Raw genomic sequence first — 12,509 nt, 5'->3', positions numbered from 1 at the left:
CGGCTTTTTAGGGGTTAAGCTACAATTGCCAGCCTGCTACGCGATAGCGGCTGGCGATGGTGGCTATGGCAACCGGACACCAAACAATGGCGTCCGGCTCTGCCATCGACGGAAGCCTAGTGGGTCCTGACGAAGTAGCTGACAGCTCTAATACACTGCACTACGCATGTAGTGCAGTCTATTAGAATTGCAATCAGGGCCTCCTGCCCTCAAGTCCCCTAGTGGGACAAAATAATAAAGTTAAAAAAAAGTTAAAAAAAGATGTGTAAAAATAAGAAAATAAAACATTTAAAAGTAATAAAAGTAAAAATCCCCCCTTTTTCCCTTATCAGTCCTTTATTATTAATAAAAATATATAAACAAACAAATAAACTATACATAATTGGTATTGGCGCGTCCGTAACGGCCTGAACTACAAAATTATTTCGTTATTTATCACGCGCGGTGAACGGCGTAAAAGAAAATAATAATAAACCGTACCAGAATCACAATTTTTTGGTCACTTCACCTCCCAAAAAATGTAATAAAAAGAGATCAAAAAGTCGCATGTACCTAAAAATGGAGCTGATCGAAACTGCAGTTCGTTACGCAAAAAATAAGTCCTCGCACGGCTTTATTGATTGAAAAATAAAAACGTTCTGGCTCTTAGAATAAGGTAACACAAAAAGTGAATGATTGTTTACAAAACGTATTTTATTGTGCAAACGCCATAAGACATAAAAAAAAACTATAAACATCTGGTATCGCCGTAAAAGAAAATAGATTAAAAAACAATAGTAGAATTTCTGTTTTTTAGTCACCACGCCAACTAAAAATAGAATAAAAACTGATCAAAAAGCCGCATGCACCCCATGAAAACTGCAATGAATCCCTCAAGGGGTCTAGTTTCCAAAATGGGGTCACTTTTGGGGGGTTTCACTGTTTTGGCACCACAAGACCTCTTCAAACCGGACATGGTGCCTAATAAAAAGGAGGCCTCAAAATCCACTAGGTGCTCCTTTGCTTCGGAGTCCGCTGCTTCAGTCCATTACCGCCCGAGGGCCACATGTGGGATATTTCTCAAAACTGCAGAATCTGGGCAATACGTATTGAGTTGCGTTTCTCTGATAAAACCTTTTGTGTTATAAAAAAAATGGTATAAAGAGGATTTTCTGACAAAAAAAAATGTAAATTTCACCTCTACTTTGCTCTAAATTTCTGTGAAACATCTAAAGGGTTAATAAACTTTCTAAATGCTGTTGTGAATACTTTGAGGGGTCTAGTTTCTAAACTGGGGTGTTTCATAGGGGTTTCTAATATATAGGTCCATCAAAGAAACTTCAGAACTGAACTAGAACCTAAAAAAATAAATAAATTAGGCAATACTTTGCTTCTTACATTATACTGATAATGAGCCGTGCCCACCCCGAGATGACCCCAGTTTTGACCGTTTGTATAAACGGAGACCCCTATTAGACCGTTTCAGTGCCCGGTTTTCCCAAGCATACACCCCCGAGAAGTGTATTTCTATTGATGAGTCCTTGGTGGATTTTAAAGGGAGGGTTCAATTCCGCGAGTACCTGCCGGGTAAGAGGGCAAGGTATGGCGTGAAGATGTATAAGCTGTGAGAGTGCATCAGGGTATACCTACAGGTTTAGGATATATGAAGGGAAGGACACCAGTATTCAGCCCCCAGAATGCCCCCCCCTTACTGGGAGTTAATGCAAACATTGTGTGGGATTTGGTGCACCCACTGCTGGACCAGGGTTACCACCTCTACCTGGATAATTTTTATACCGGCGTCCCACTCTTCAACTGCCTCGCTTCCAGTCCTGTGGCATGTGTCACTGCTAGAAGTTATCTGAGAGGCCTCCCTAAGACTCTGCAGGGCAAACAAGAAGGGGTGAGCGCAGGGCATATTCTAGCAGCAACATATTGTGTGTCAAGTACAAGAGAGATGCCACACCAGTACCCATGTACCTGTACGAGGTACCAGTACAGAGACCCCTAAACCAGACTGCATCTTGGACTACAATAGGTAAATGGGAGGGGTGGACTTGTCAGATCATGTCCTGAAGCCCTACTGCGCCATGCGGTGTGGTATGAGAAGCTGGCCGTGCACATCATACAGATGGCATTGTACAATGTGTACGTGCTACGTCGATGTACAGGCCAGAGGGGAACTTTCCTGGAATTTCAAGAGGTGGTTATCAAGAACCTAATCTTTAGGGACCAGGAACGGGGGGGGGGGGCACCCAGTACTTCTGGAAGCGAGGCCACACGCATCGTACCAGGGCAACACTTTCCAGGAGAAGTTCCCCAAACTGGTAAGAAGGGAGAAAGTCAAAAGAGGTGCAAAGTCTGCTATAAAAGGGGTATAAGGGAGGACACAATATATCAATGTAACGCGTGTCCCGAATAACCAGAGCTCTGTATGAAAGAGTGTTTTAAAATTTATCATACATCCCTTGATTTATAACTTACCCCAATTCTACTTACCCTGATGTACTCCGCACAGCTTATCCCCCCTTATCTTTCCCTTCTGAGCCCTGCTGTGTGCCCAAGCAGCTGATAACAGCCACATTGAGGGTATTGCCATACACGGGAGAACCCACATTACAGTTTATGGGGTGTATCTCTCCGGTCAAAATGCTCACTACACCTCTAGATGAATGCCTTAAGGGTGTAGTTTTTAAAACGGGGTCACTTCTTGCGGGTTTCAACTGTACTGGGGCTTCTGCACACATGACTTCGCACCAGAAAATCCCCAGTAGGCCAAATGGTGGTCCTTTCGTTCTGAGCCCTCCCATGGGCCCAAACGGCAGTTTATCACCACAAATGGGGTATTGCTGCCCTCAGGACAAATTGCGCAACAGAATGGGGTATTTTAAGAAATTTTCAGCCAAAACTACATATTATTGGAAAAAATTCATTTTGTTTTAATTCCCAGCCCAATTCAAATAAGTTCTGTGACAAAACTGTGCGGTCAAAATTGTAACAACACCCATAAATGAATTCCTTGAGGGGTGTAGTTTCCAAAATGGGGTCACTTCTGGTGGGTTTCCATTGCTTTGATACCTCTGGGGCTCTGCAAATGCGACATGGCACCCGAAAACCAATCCAGCAAAATCTGGACTCCAACAAACACATAGCGCTCCTTTCATTCTGAGCCCTCCCATGGGCCCAAACGGCAGTTTATCACCACAAATGGGGTATTGCCGCACTAAGGACAAATTGGGCAACAAAATGGGGTATTTTGTTCCCTGTGAAAATAAGAAATTTTGATCACAAATTACATCTTATTGGAAAAAATGACATTTTTTTAATTTCACAGCCCAATTCAAATAGGTGCTGTGAAAAAACTGTGCGGTCAAAATGGTAACAACAACCATAAATTAATTCCTTGAGGGGTGTAGTTTCCAAAATGGGGTCAATATTTGGGGATTCCTACTGTTTTGGCACCTCAACACCTCTTCAAACCTGGCATGCTGCCTAAAATATATTCTAATAAAAAAGAGGCCTCAAAATGCACTAGGTGCTTCTTTGCTTCTAGGGCTTGTGTTTTATTTCACGAGCGCAGTAGAGCCACATGTGGGACATTTCTAAAAACTGCAGAATCTGGACAATACATATTTAGTAGTGTTTCTCTGGTAAAACCTTCTGTGTTACAGAAAAAAAATTGAATAAAATTGAAATTCAGCAAGAAAAATGAAATTTGCAAATTTCACCTCCACTTTGCTTTAATTCTTGTGAAATGCCTGAAGGGTTAAAAAACTTTCTAAATGCTGTTTTGAATACTTTGAGGGGTCTAGTTTTTAAAATGGGGTGTTTTATCAAGGTTTCTAATACATAGACCCCTCAAAGCCTCTTCAGAACTGAAGAAGTACCTTAAAAAAAAGGCTTTTGAAATTTTCTTAAAAAAATGAGAAATTGCTGTTTATGTTCTAAGCCTTGTAACGTCCAAGAAAAATAAAAGAATGTTCAAAAAACGATGCCAATCTAAAGTAGACATATGGGAAATGTGAACTAGTAACTATTTTGGGTGGTATAACCGTCTGTTTTACAAGCAGATGCATTTAAATTCTGAAAAATGCTATTTTTCCCAATTTTTCTCTACATTTTGCAATTTTTCACCAATAAACACTGAATATATCGACCAAATTTTACCACGAACATGAAGCCCAATGTGTCACGAGAAAACAATCTCAGAATCGCTTGGATAGGTTTAAGCATTCCGACGTTATTACCACATAAAGTGAAATATGTCAGATTTGAAAAATGGGCTCTGAGCCTTAAGGCCAAAACTAGGCTGCGTCCTTAAGGGGTTAAAGGACGAGTGTCGCAAAAAACATTTTTTTATAGCAATTTGCTTTTAGTGTTTTATTAAAAAAAAAAATATTTATTTGTGTGTTTGTGTTTTACTTTTTTTTATTTTTTAACTTTTTCTTGTCTATGGGGGCTGCCATTTTTTTTCCATCTCTGTATGTGTCGATTAACGACACATACAGACATGGAATACGGCACACACAGCCCCATAGTGAATGCGAACGGGACCCGTTCCATCCACTATGCTGTACGCCGTCTGTGTGGGAACGGCACATGCGTCCCTCCCACACAGTCCAAATTGAAGTTCTTCGGCCGAGCGACGTCCGGTGCCATTTTCTTGTGGACCGGAAGCCGCGGTCGGGCAGTAAGATTACTACTTCCGGTCGCGGCTTCCGGACTTGTGTTCTGAAGCAAGCACTTGGAGCGGAGGGAGCAGACGGAGCGGACGGACCGGAGGGAGCGGCGGCGGCAGGAACAGGTAAGTTAGGTCTGTGTATGTATGTGTTTTAGTGTGTGATTACTACTGTATGTAAACCTACTACACTGTGTGTTAGCTAAAAAAAATGGCGACACACAGTGTAGGAGGTTTGAGCGTTCAATCCCCTCCTTTCTCCTGGCACTAGCCAGTAGAGATGAGCGAACTTATGAAAACTTCGGTTCGGCTGGTACGCCGAATTTCATGAAAAAGTTTGATTCGGACCGAACTAGTTCTGACCGAACCTGTAATTCAAGAAAGCCCCTAAAAACCGTGTATAACACTGTTTAAAAGCCCTAGAAGCCCTGTATAACACTCTTAGGTCACCCATGAGTGTATCCAAGTACTTTTGAGCTGTCTTTAAGGCAAAGTTAGAGTCAAAGTTACGCCAACATGTATGGCTATAGGCACTGGCGTAGCTATAGGGGTCGCAGCGGTCGCAATTGCGACCGGGCCCCGAAGCCAGGGGGGCCCACGGCCCCCCGCTTCACATCAATAAAGAGTTACTATAGTAACTCGGGCCGCGGGCCCCTGTTACTATAGTAACATACTTTACTTACCTTCCTGGTTCCGGATCGCAGCGGAGGTCCTGACGTCAAGCGCTGTGCGCAGCGCATGACGTCACCACGCTATGCGCCGCGCACAGCATCGAGACGACAGAACTCCCGCCGCGGCCGAAGAGGAAGGTAAGATAGCCCTGACTGGCGGGGTCCGACTCCCGGGACCCGCCAATCAGCTGTTTTGAAGGGGCCGCAGCACTCGTACGAGAGCTGCTCCCCTTCATTCCGGTCACACTGTGAATCCGTGTCGGCGATTCACAGTGTGAGCGAGTAGTGAAATGAAGGGGAAGCAGCTCTCGTACGAGTGCTGCGGCCCCTTCAAAACAGCTGATTTGCGGGTCCCGGGAGACACATCAGCTATTGATGGCCTATCCTGAGGATAGGCCATCAATGTTTAGGGACTGCACAACCCCTAAGCCTACGATGTAGCAGGCTTAGGGGGCCCATGAGACAGGATCACAGATTGTGTGATCCTGTCTGCTGGGCCCTGTATCTAAGCCAATCACATGGTAGGCTTAGATACATGGCCCATGTGTGATCCTGTCTGCTGGGCCCTGTATCTAAGCCAATCACATGGTAGGCTTAGATACATGGCCCATGCGTGATCCTGTCTGCTGGGCCCTGTATCTAAGCCAATCACATGATAGGCTTAGATACATGGCCCATGTGTGATCCTGTCTGATGGGCCCTGTATATAAGCCAATCACATGGTAGGCTTAGATACATGGCCCATGTGTGATCCTGTCTGCTGGGCCCTGTATCTAAGCCTACCACACTGTAGGTTTAGATACAGGGCCCCAGCACACAGTAATCTTATACTGTATAAGATTACTGTCTGCTGGACCCTGTATTTAAGCCTACGTTGTGGTAGGCTTAGATACAGGGTCCCACAGACAGTATCACACATGGGCCCTGTATCTAAGCCTAACACATGTTACTAATCGTTTTTTGTGTGTTTTCTTACAGGTTCGGTCGTTGTATCTGGCTGGTTATGAAAAATGGGGGGGACCCCACGTCATTTAAAAAAAAAAATAATAATAATTGGAAAGAACGATGTGGGGCCCCCCCCATTTTTCATAACCAGCCAGATACAATAAAGCAGGAGCAGCCTAGCATCATCAGGGTAGGAAGGGCCACTGTTTTTGGCCTTTCCCCTGCTGATAATACCAGCCTGCGGCCACCCCAGTCGCCGACCATCACTACAGAGCCTTAGTAATGGAAGTTGTCAATCAGCCAGCGGCCATTACTAAGGCGGTGATAATAAAGTTTAAAAAGATACAAGAACATAGAAAAAATGTTTTATTGAAATAAAAAAACACAACCCTCATTAACCATTTTATTGAGAATAAAAAAAACGCCGTCATTGAAGTCCTCGTATCCGAAGTCCAACAACCGAACCTGTAAAAAAACACAAACACACAAAAATAATCAGTAACACATAAAGAAGCAAAATTATTATTCTTACCTATCCTGGGTCCAGCGCTGGAGACGCAATGTCAGCGAGCTGGGCCCTGTATCTAATCCAATCATGTGTGATACGGTCTGCTGAGCTGTGTATCTAATCCAATCATGTGTGATACTGTCTGCTGGGCCCTATATCTAATCCGATCATGTGTGATACTGTCTGCTGAGCCACTGTATCTAATCCTATCATGTGTGATACTGCCTTCTGAGCCACTGTATCTAATCCTATCATCTGTGGTACTGTCTGCTGAGCCACTGTATCTAATCCTATCATGTGTGGTACTGTCTGCTGAGCCACTGTATCTAATCCTATCATGTGTGATATTGTCTGCTGAGCCGCTGTATCTAATCCTATCATGTGTGATACTGTCTGCTGAGTCATTGTATCTAATCCTATAATGTGTGGTACCTTCTGCTGAGCCACTGTATCTAATCCTATCATGTGCGATACTGTCTGCTGGGCCACTGTATCTAACTAATCCTATCATGTGTGATACTGTCTGCTGAGCCACTGTATCTAATCCTATCATGTGTGATACTGTCTGCTGAGCCACTGTATCTAATCCTATCATGTGTGATACTGTCTGCTCAGCCACTGTATCTAATCCTATCATGTGTGATACTGTCTGCTGATCCGCTGTATCTAATCCTATCATGTGTGATACTGTCTGCTGGGCCACTGTATCTAATCCTATCATGTGTGATACTGTCTGCTCAGCCACTGTATCTAATCCTATCATGTGTGATACTGTCTGCTCAGCCACTGTATCTAATCCTATCATGTGTGATACTGTCTGCTCAGCCACTGTATCTAAGCCTATCATGTGTGATACTGTCTGCTGAGCCACTGTATCTAAGCCTATCATGTGTGATACTGTCTGCTCAGCCACTGTATCTAAGCCTATCATGTGTGATACTGTCTGCTGAGCCACTGTATCTAATCCTATCCATAGTTTATAGGGTCGTAGTGCTATAGATATGCTATGCTTATACACACACTTTTTTTTGCGCGGACACATATGTATTGGGGCTATTTCCCTGACATTTTAAGCCCTGAGGGTATGTTCACAAGGCAGCGTCTGTTACGGCTGAAATTACGGTGCTGTTTACAGGAGAAAACAGCACCGTAATTTCAGCCGTAATGGCATGTGCAGGCGTCTTTCGCTGCGTCCATTACGGACGTAATTGGAGCTGTTTTTCTATGGAGTCCATGGAAAACGGCTCCATTTACGTCTGAAGAAGTGGCAGGCACTTCTTTGACGCGGGCATCTTTTTTACGCGCCGCCTTTTGACAGCGGCGCGTAAAAAAAAATGACCGTCGGCACAGAACATCGTAAGACCCATTCAAATGAAAGGGCAGATGTTTGCCAACGCTTTTGAGCCGCATTTTCGGACGTAATTCAATGCTAAAACACCCGAATTCCGTCCGTAAATAGGGTGTGTGAACCCAGCCTTAGTGACGCCCCGGCTGCTAGTGCTGCATTGTTGGGTCACTTAGGAGACCCAGCGATGCAGCTGAAAGCTCCGGACCGTCGGCCATGAGAAGTTTGCGGGGGGGGGGGCCCAGTAAGAATTTTTGCATCGGGGCCCATGAGCCTTTAGCTACGCCCCTGGCTATAGGAAAACGGATGGGACACGGTGATAACTAACAGAAACCACTGCACTTGTGCATGTTGTATGCTTAATGCATTGTTAAAAAAGATACAAAAATTGACCATTTTTGGCGGCAGATGCCTGCCAGGGTTCATACAAATAAGGTGGTAAAAGAAGAAGCAATGGCTTTTGACAAGCCCTCAAAAAATTTACCCTTTATGGTGGCAGATGCCTGCCGGGGTTCATCCATACATGGATGTAAAAGCAACAAGAAATGGCTTTTCAGAAGCCCTCCAAAAATTTACTCTTTTTATTGGCAGATGCCTGCCGGGGTTCATCCATACATGGATGTAAAAGCAACAAGCAATGGCTTTTCACAAGCCCTCCAGGCCTGCTTGTAGCAGACGGCAGTGGAGGTGTATTGGGGGTAGTAGAGGTAGCCAACGGACAGCAAGGGTGGTGGTAGTAGTAGAAGTAGCAGCACATGAAAAGAGACTGGACAGTCACAGGACAAAGCCCTGAGGTGGGGCAGGCCTCAGGCCTGTTTGTAGCAGACGGCAGTGGAGGTGTATTGGTGGTAGTAGAGGTAGCCAACGGACAGCACGGGTGGTGGTAGTAGTAGTAGTAGTAGTAGTAGCAGCAGCACATTAAAAGACACTGGACAGTCACAGGACAAAGCCCTGTGGTGGGGCAGGCCTGCTTGTAGCAGACGGCAGTGGAGGTGTATTGGTGGTAGTAGAGGTAGCCAACGGACAGCAAGGGTGGTGGTAGTAGTAGTAGTAGTAGTAGTAGTAGCAGCAGCACATTAAAAGACACTGGACAGTCCCAGGACAAAGCCCTGTGGTGGGGCAGGCCTCAGGCCGGCTTGTAGCAGACGGCAGTGGAGGTGTATTGGTGGTAGTAGAGGTAGCCAACGGACAGCAAGGGTGGTGGTAGTTGTAGTAGTAGCAGCACATTAAAACAGACTGGACAGTCACAGGACAAAGCCCTGTGGTGGGGCTGGCCTCAGGCCTGCTTGTAGCAGACGGCAGTGGAGGTGTACTGGTGGTAGTAGAGGTAGCCAACTAACAGCAAGGGTGGTGGTAGTAGTAGCAGCACATTAAAAGAGACTGGACAGTCACAGGACAAAGCCCTGTGGTGGGGCAGGCCTGCTTGTAGCAGACGGCAGTGGAGGTGTATTGGTGGTAGTAGAGGTAGCCAACGGACAGCAAGGGTGGTGGTAGTAGTAGCAGCAGCACATTAAAAGACACTGGACAGTCCCAGGACAAAGCCCTGTGGTGGGGCAGGCCTCAGGCCGGCTTGTAGCAGATGGCAGTCGAGGTGTATTGGTGGTAGTAGAGGTAGCCAACGGACAGCAAGGGTGGTGGTAGTAGTAGTAGTAGCAGCACATTAAAACAGACTGGACAGTCACAGGACAAAGCCCTGTGGTGGGGCTGGCCTCAGGCCTGCTTGTAGCAGACGGCAGTGGAGGTGTACTGGTGGTAGTAGAGGTAGCCAACTAACAGCAAGGGTGGTGGTAGTAGTAGTAGCAGCACATTAAAAGAGACTGGACAGTCACAGGACAAAGCCCTGTGGTGGGGCAGGCCTGCTTGTAGCAGACGGCAGTGGAGGTGTATTGGTGGTAGTAGAGGTAGCCAACGGACAGCAAGGGTGGTGGTAGTAGTAGCAGCAGATTAAAAGAGACTGGACAGTCACAGGACAAAGCCCTGTGGTGGGGCAGGCCTCAGGCCTGCTTGTAGCAGACGGCAGTGGAGGTGTATTGGTGGTAGTAGAGGTAGCCAACGGACAGCAAGGGTGGTGGTAGTAGTAGCAGCAGCACATTAAAAGACACTGGACAGTCCCAGGACAAAGCCCTGTGGTGGGGCAGGCCTCAGGCCGGCTTGTAGCAGATGGCAGTCGAGGTGTATTGGTGGTAGTAGAGGTAGCCAACGGACAGCAAGGGTGGTGGTAGTAGTAGTAGTAGCAGCACATTAAAACAGACTGGACAGTCACAGGACAAAGCCCTGTGGTGGGGCTGGCCTCAGGCCTGCTTGTAGCAGACGGCAGTGGAGGTGTACTGGTGGTAGTAGAGGTAGCCAACTAACAGCAAGGGTGGTGGTAGTAGTAGTAGCAGCACATTAAAAGAGACTGGACAGTCACAGGACAAAGCCCTGTGGTGGGGCAGGCCTGCTTGTAGCAGACGGCAGTGGAGGTGTATTGGTGGTAGTAGAGGTAGCCAACGGACAGCAAGGGTGGTGGTAGTAGTAGCAGCAGATTAAAAGAGACTGGACAGTCACAGGACAAAGCCCTGTGGTGGGGCAGGCCTCAGGCCTGCTTGTAGCAGACGGCAGTGGAGGTGTATTGGTGGTAGTAGAGGTAGCCAATGGAGAGCACGGGTGGTGCTAGTAGTAGTAGTAGTAGCAGCACATTAAAAGACACTGGACAGTCACAGGACAACGCCCTGTGGTGGGGCAGGCCTGCTTGTAGCAGACGGCAGTGGAGGTGTATTGGTGGTAGTAGAGGTAGCCAACGGACAGCAAGGGTGGTGGTAGTAGTAGCAGCACATTAAAAGACACTGGACAGTCACAGGACAAAGCCCTGTGGTGGGGCAGGCCTGCTTGTAGCAGACGGCACTGGGGGTGGATTGGTGGTAGAAGTAGTAGCAGCACCAACAGCGGCACATTAAAAAAAGAGTGGACAGGACAGAATCCCGTAGTAGCAGGCGGCAGTAACAGGCGGCAGCAGCAGCAGCAATGTCAGATCACCGTGCGGTACAAATGACAACTTATCTCTATTCTGTGACTCAATACGATTACGGTGATACCAATTTTATATACGTTTTTTTTTATATTTTACTACTTTTATTGATAATAAACGTTTTGTTAAAATAAAAATGTTTTGTGTCGCCACATTCTAAGAGTCATAACTTTTTATTTTTTGACTGATTGAGCAGTGTGAGGGATTATTTTTTGCGGGATGAGCTGTAGTTTTTATTGGTAGCAGTTTTTGGTACGTAGAAATTTGTGATCACTTTTCATAAAAAAAAATTTGGAGCTAGGTTGACCAAGAAACAGCGATTTTGGCGTTTTACATTTTCTATTTTTTACAGTATTCACCTTGCACATTAAATAACGCTATATTGTAATAGTTCAGACTTTTTCGCATGCAGAAATACCAATTTTGTTTACTTTTTTATTTTTTACATTACTTTAGGGGGAAAATGGGAAAAGTTTTTTTTTAACTATTTGTTTCTAATTTTTTTCACTACAAAAAACTTTTTTTCACTTTTTTTACACACTTTATTAGCCTCCCTAGCGGATTTTAACCAGCAATCATACTAACGTATTGCAGTATATTGTCATTTTTACAGGCTTAAGTTAAGTGAAGGCAGCTCTGGGTGCCATCATTAGGCCCATGAGCTGCCATTACAATCATTGTCACCCCCTGATCTAACTGGGGGGGGGTGATGAACTGTCAGAGGGGGCCGCCCCCCTTTTTTCAATGCCTCAGATGCTCGCGATTGACCGCAGCATTTGAGGGGTTAAACAGCTAGGAACAGCACGATCACTGCTCCCGACTGTTAGTCCCGGGTGTCCACTGTAAAACACAGCCGACACACGCAGCATATGGAGCGCACTCCAAACATCACCACCCGCACCCGGATGTAATAGCACGTCACGGTGCACAAAGGGGTTAATGGTCTCTTTTACGCAAAAGTAATAATTGCAAGAAATTGGATGGCTGGTAAATCCCCAATTGTTATGGATTGGTTGAAGTTGGTTAAGACAATTAAAGAATATGAGAAAATAAGAGCAGACAAGAAAAATTGTATAACAAAGTGGGAGGAAATATTGGGGATATGGAATTGATTGGTGTTCTATAGGAAGGTATAATTATTATTTTATCATAAGAAGGTTATAATTTTATGGTACTTAATGATCTTTGGGGTGGGAGGGGGATGGGATTGGGGAGATATATGTTGCGTGATGTAAATTGTGCAGATAAATTGTTGAGCATTATGATATTTATAATCACTGGATATTGAAATGTTGTAATGTTTTTATTACTGAAATTCAATAAAGATACGTGAAAAAAAACAAAAACATTTGATGTGTGTTAGAATGTAAGGTAAG

Source organism: Rhinoderma darwinii, unplaced genomic scaffold (genome assembly GCF_050947455.1).
Source record: "Rhinoderma darwinii isolate aRhiDar2 unplaced genomic scaffold, aRhiDar2.hap1 Scaffold_88, whole genome shotgun sequence".
In the NCBI taxonomy this organism is placed as follows: domain Eukaryota; kingdom Metazoa; phylum Chordata; class Amphibia; order Anura; family Rhinodermatidae; genus Rhinoderma; species Rhinoderma darwinii.
Note: the sequence above shows the minus strand (reverse complement) of the source record.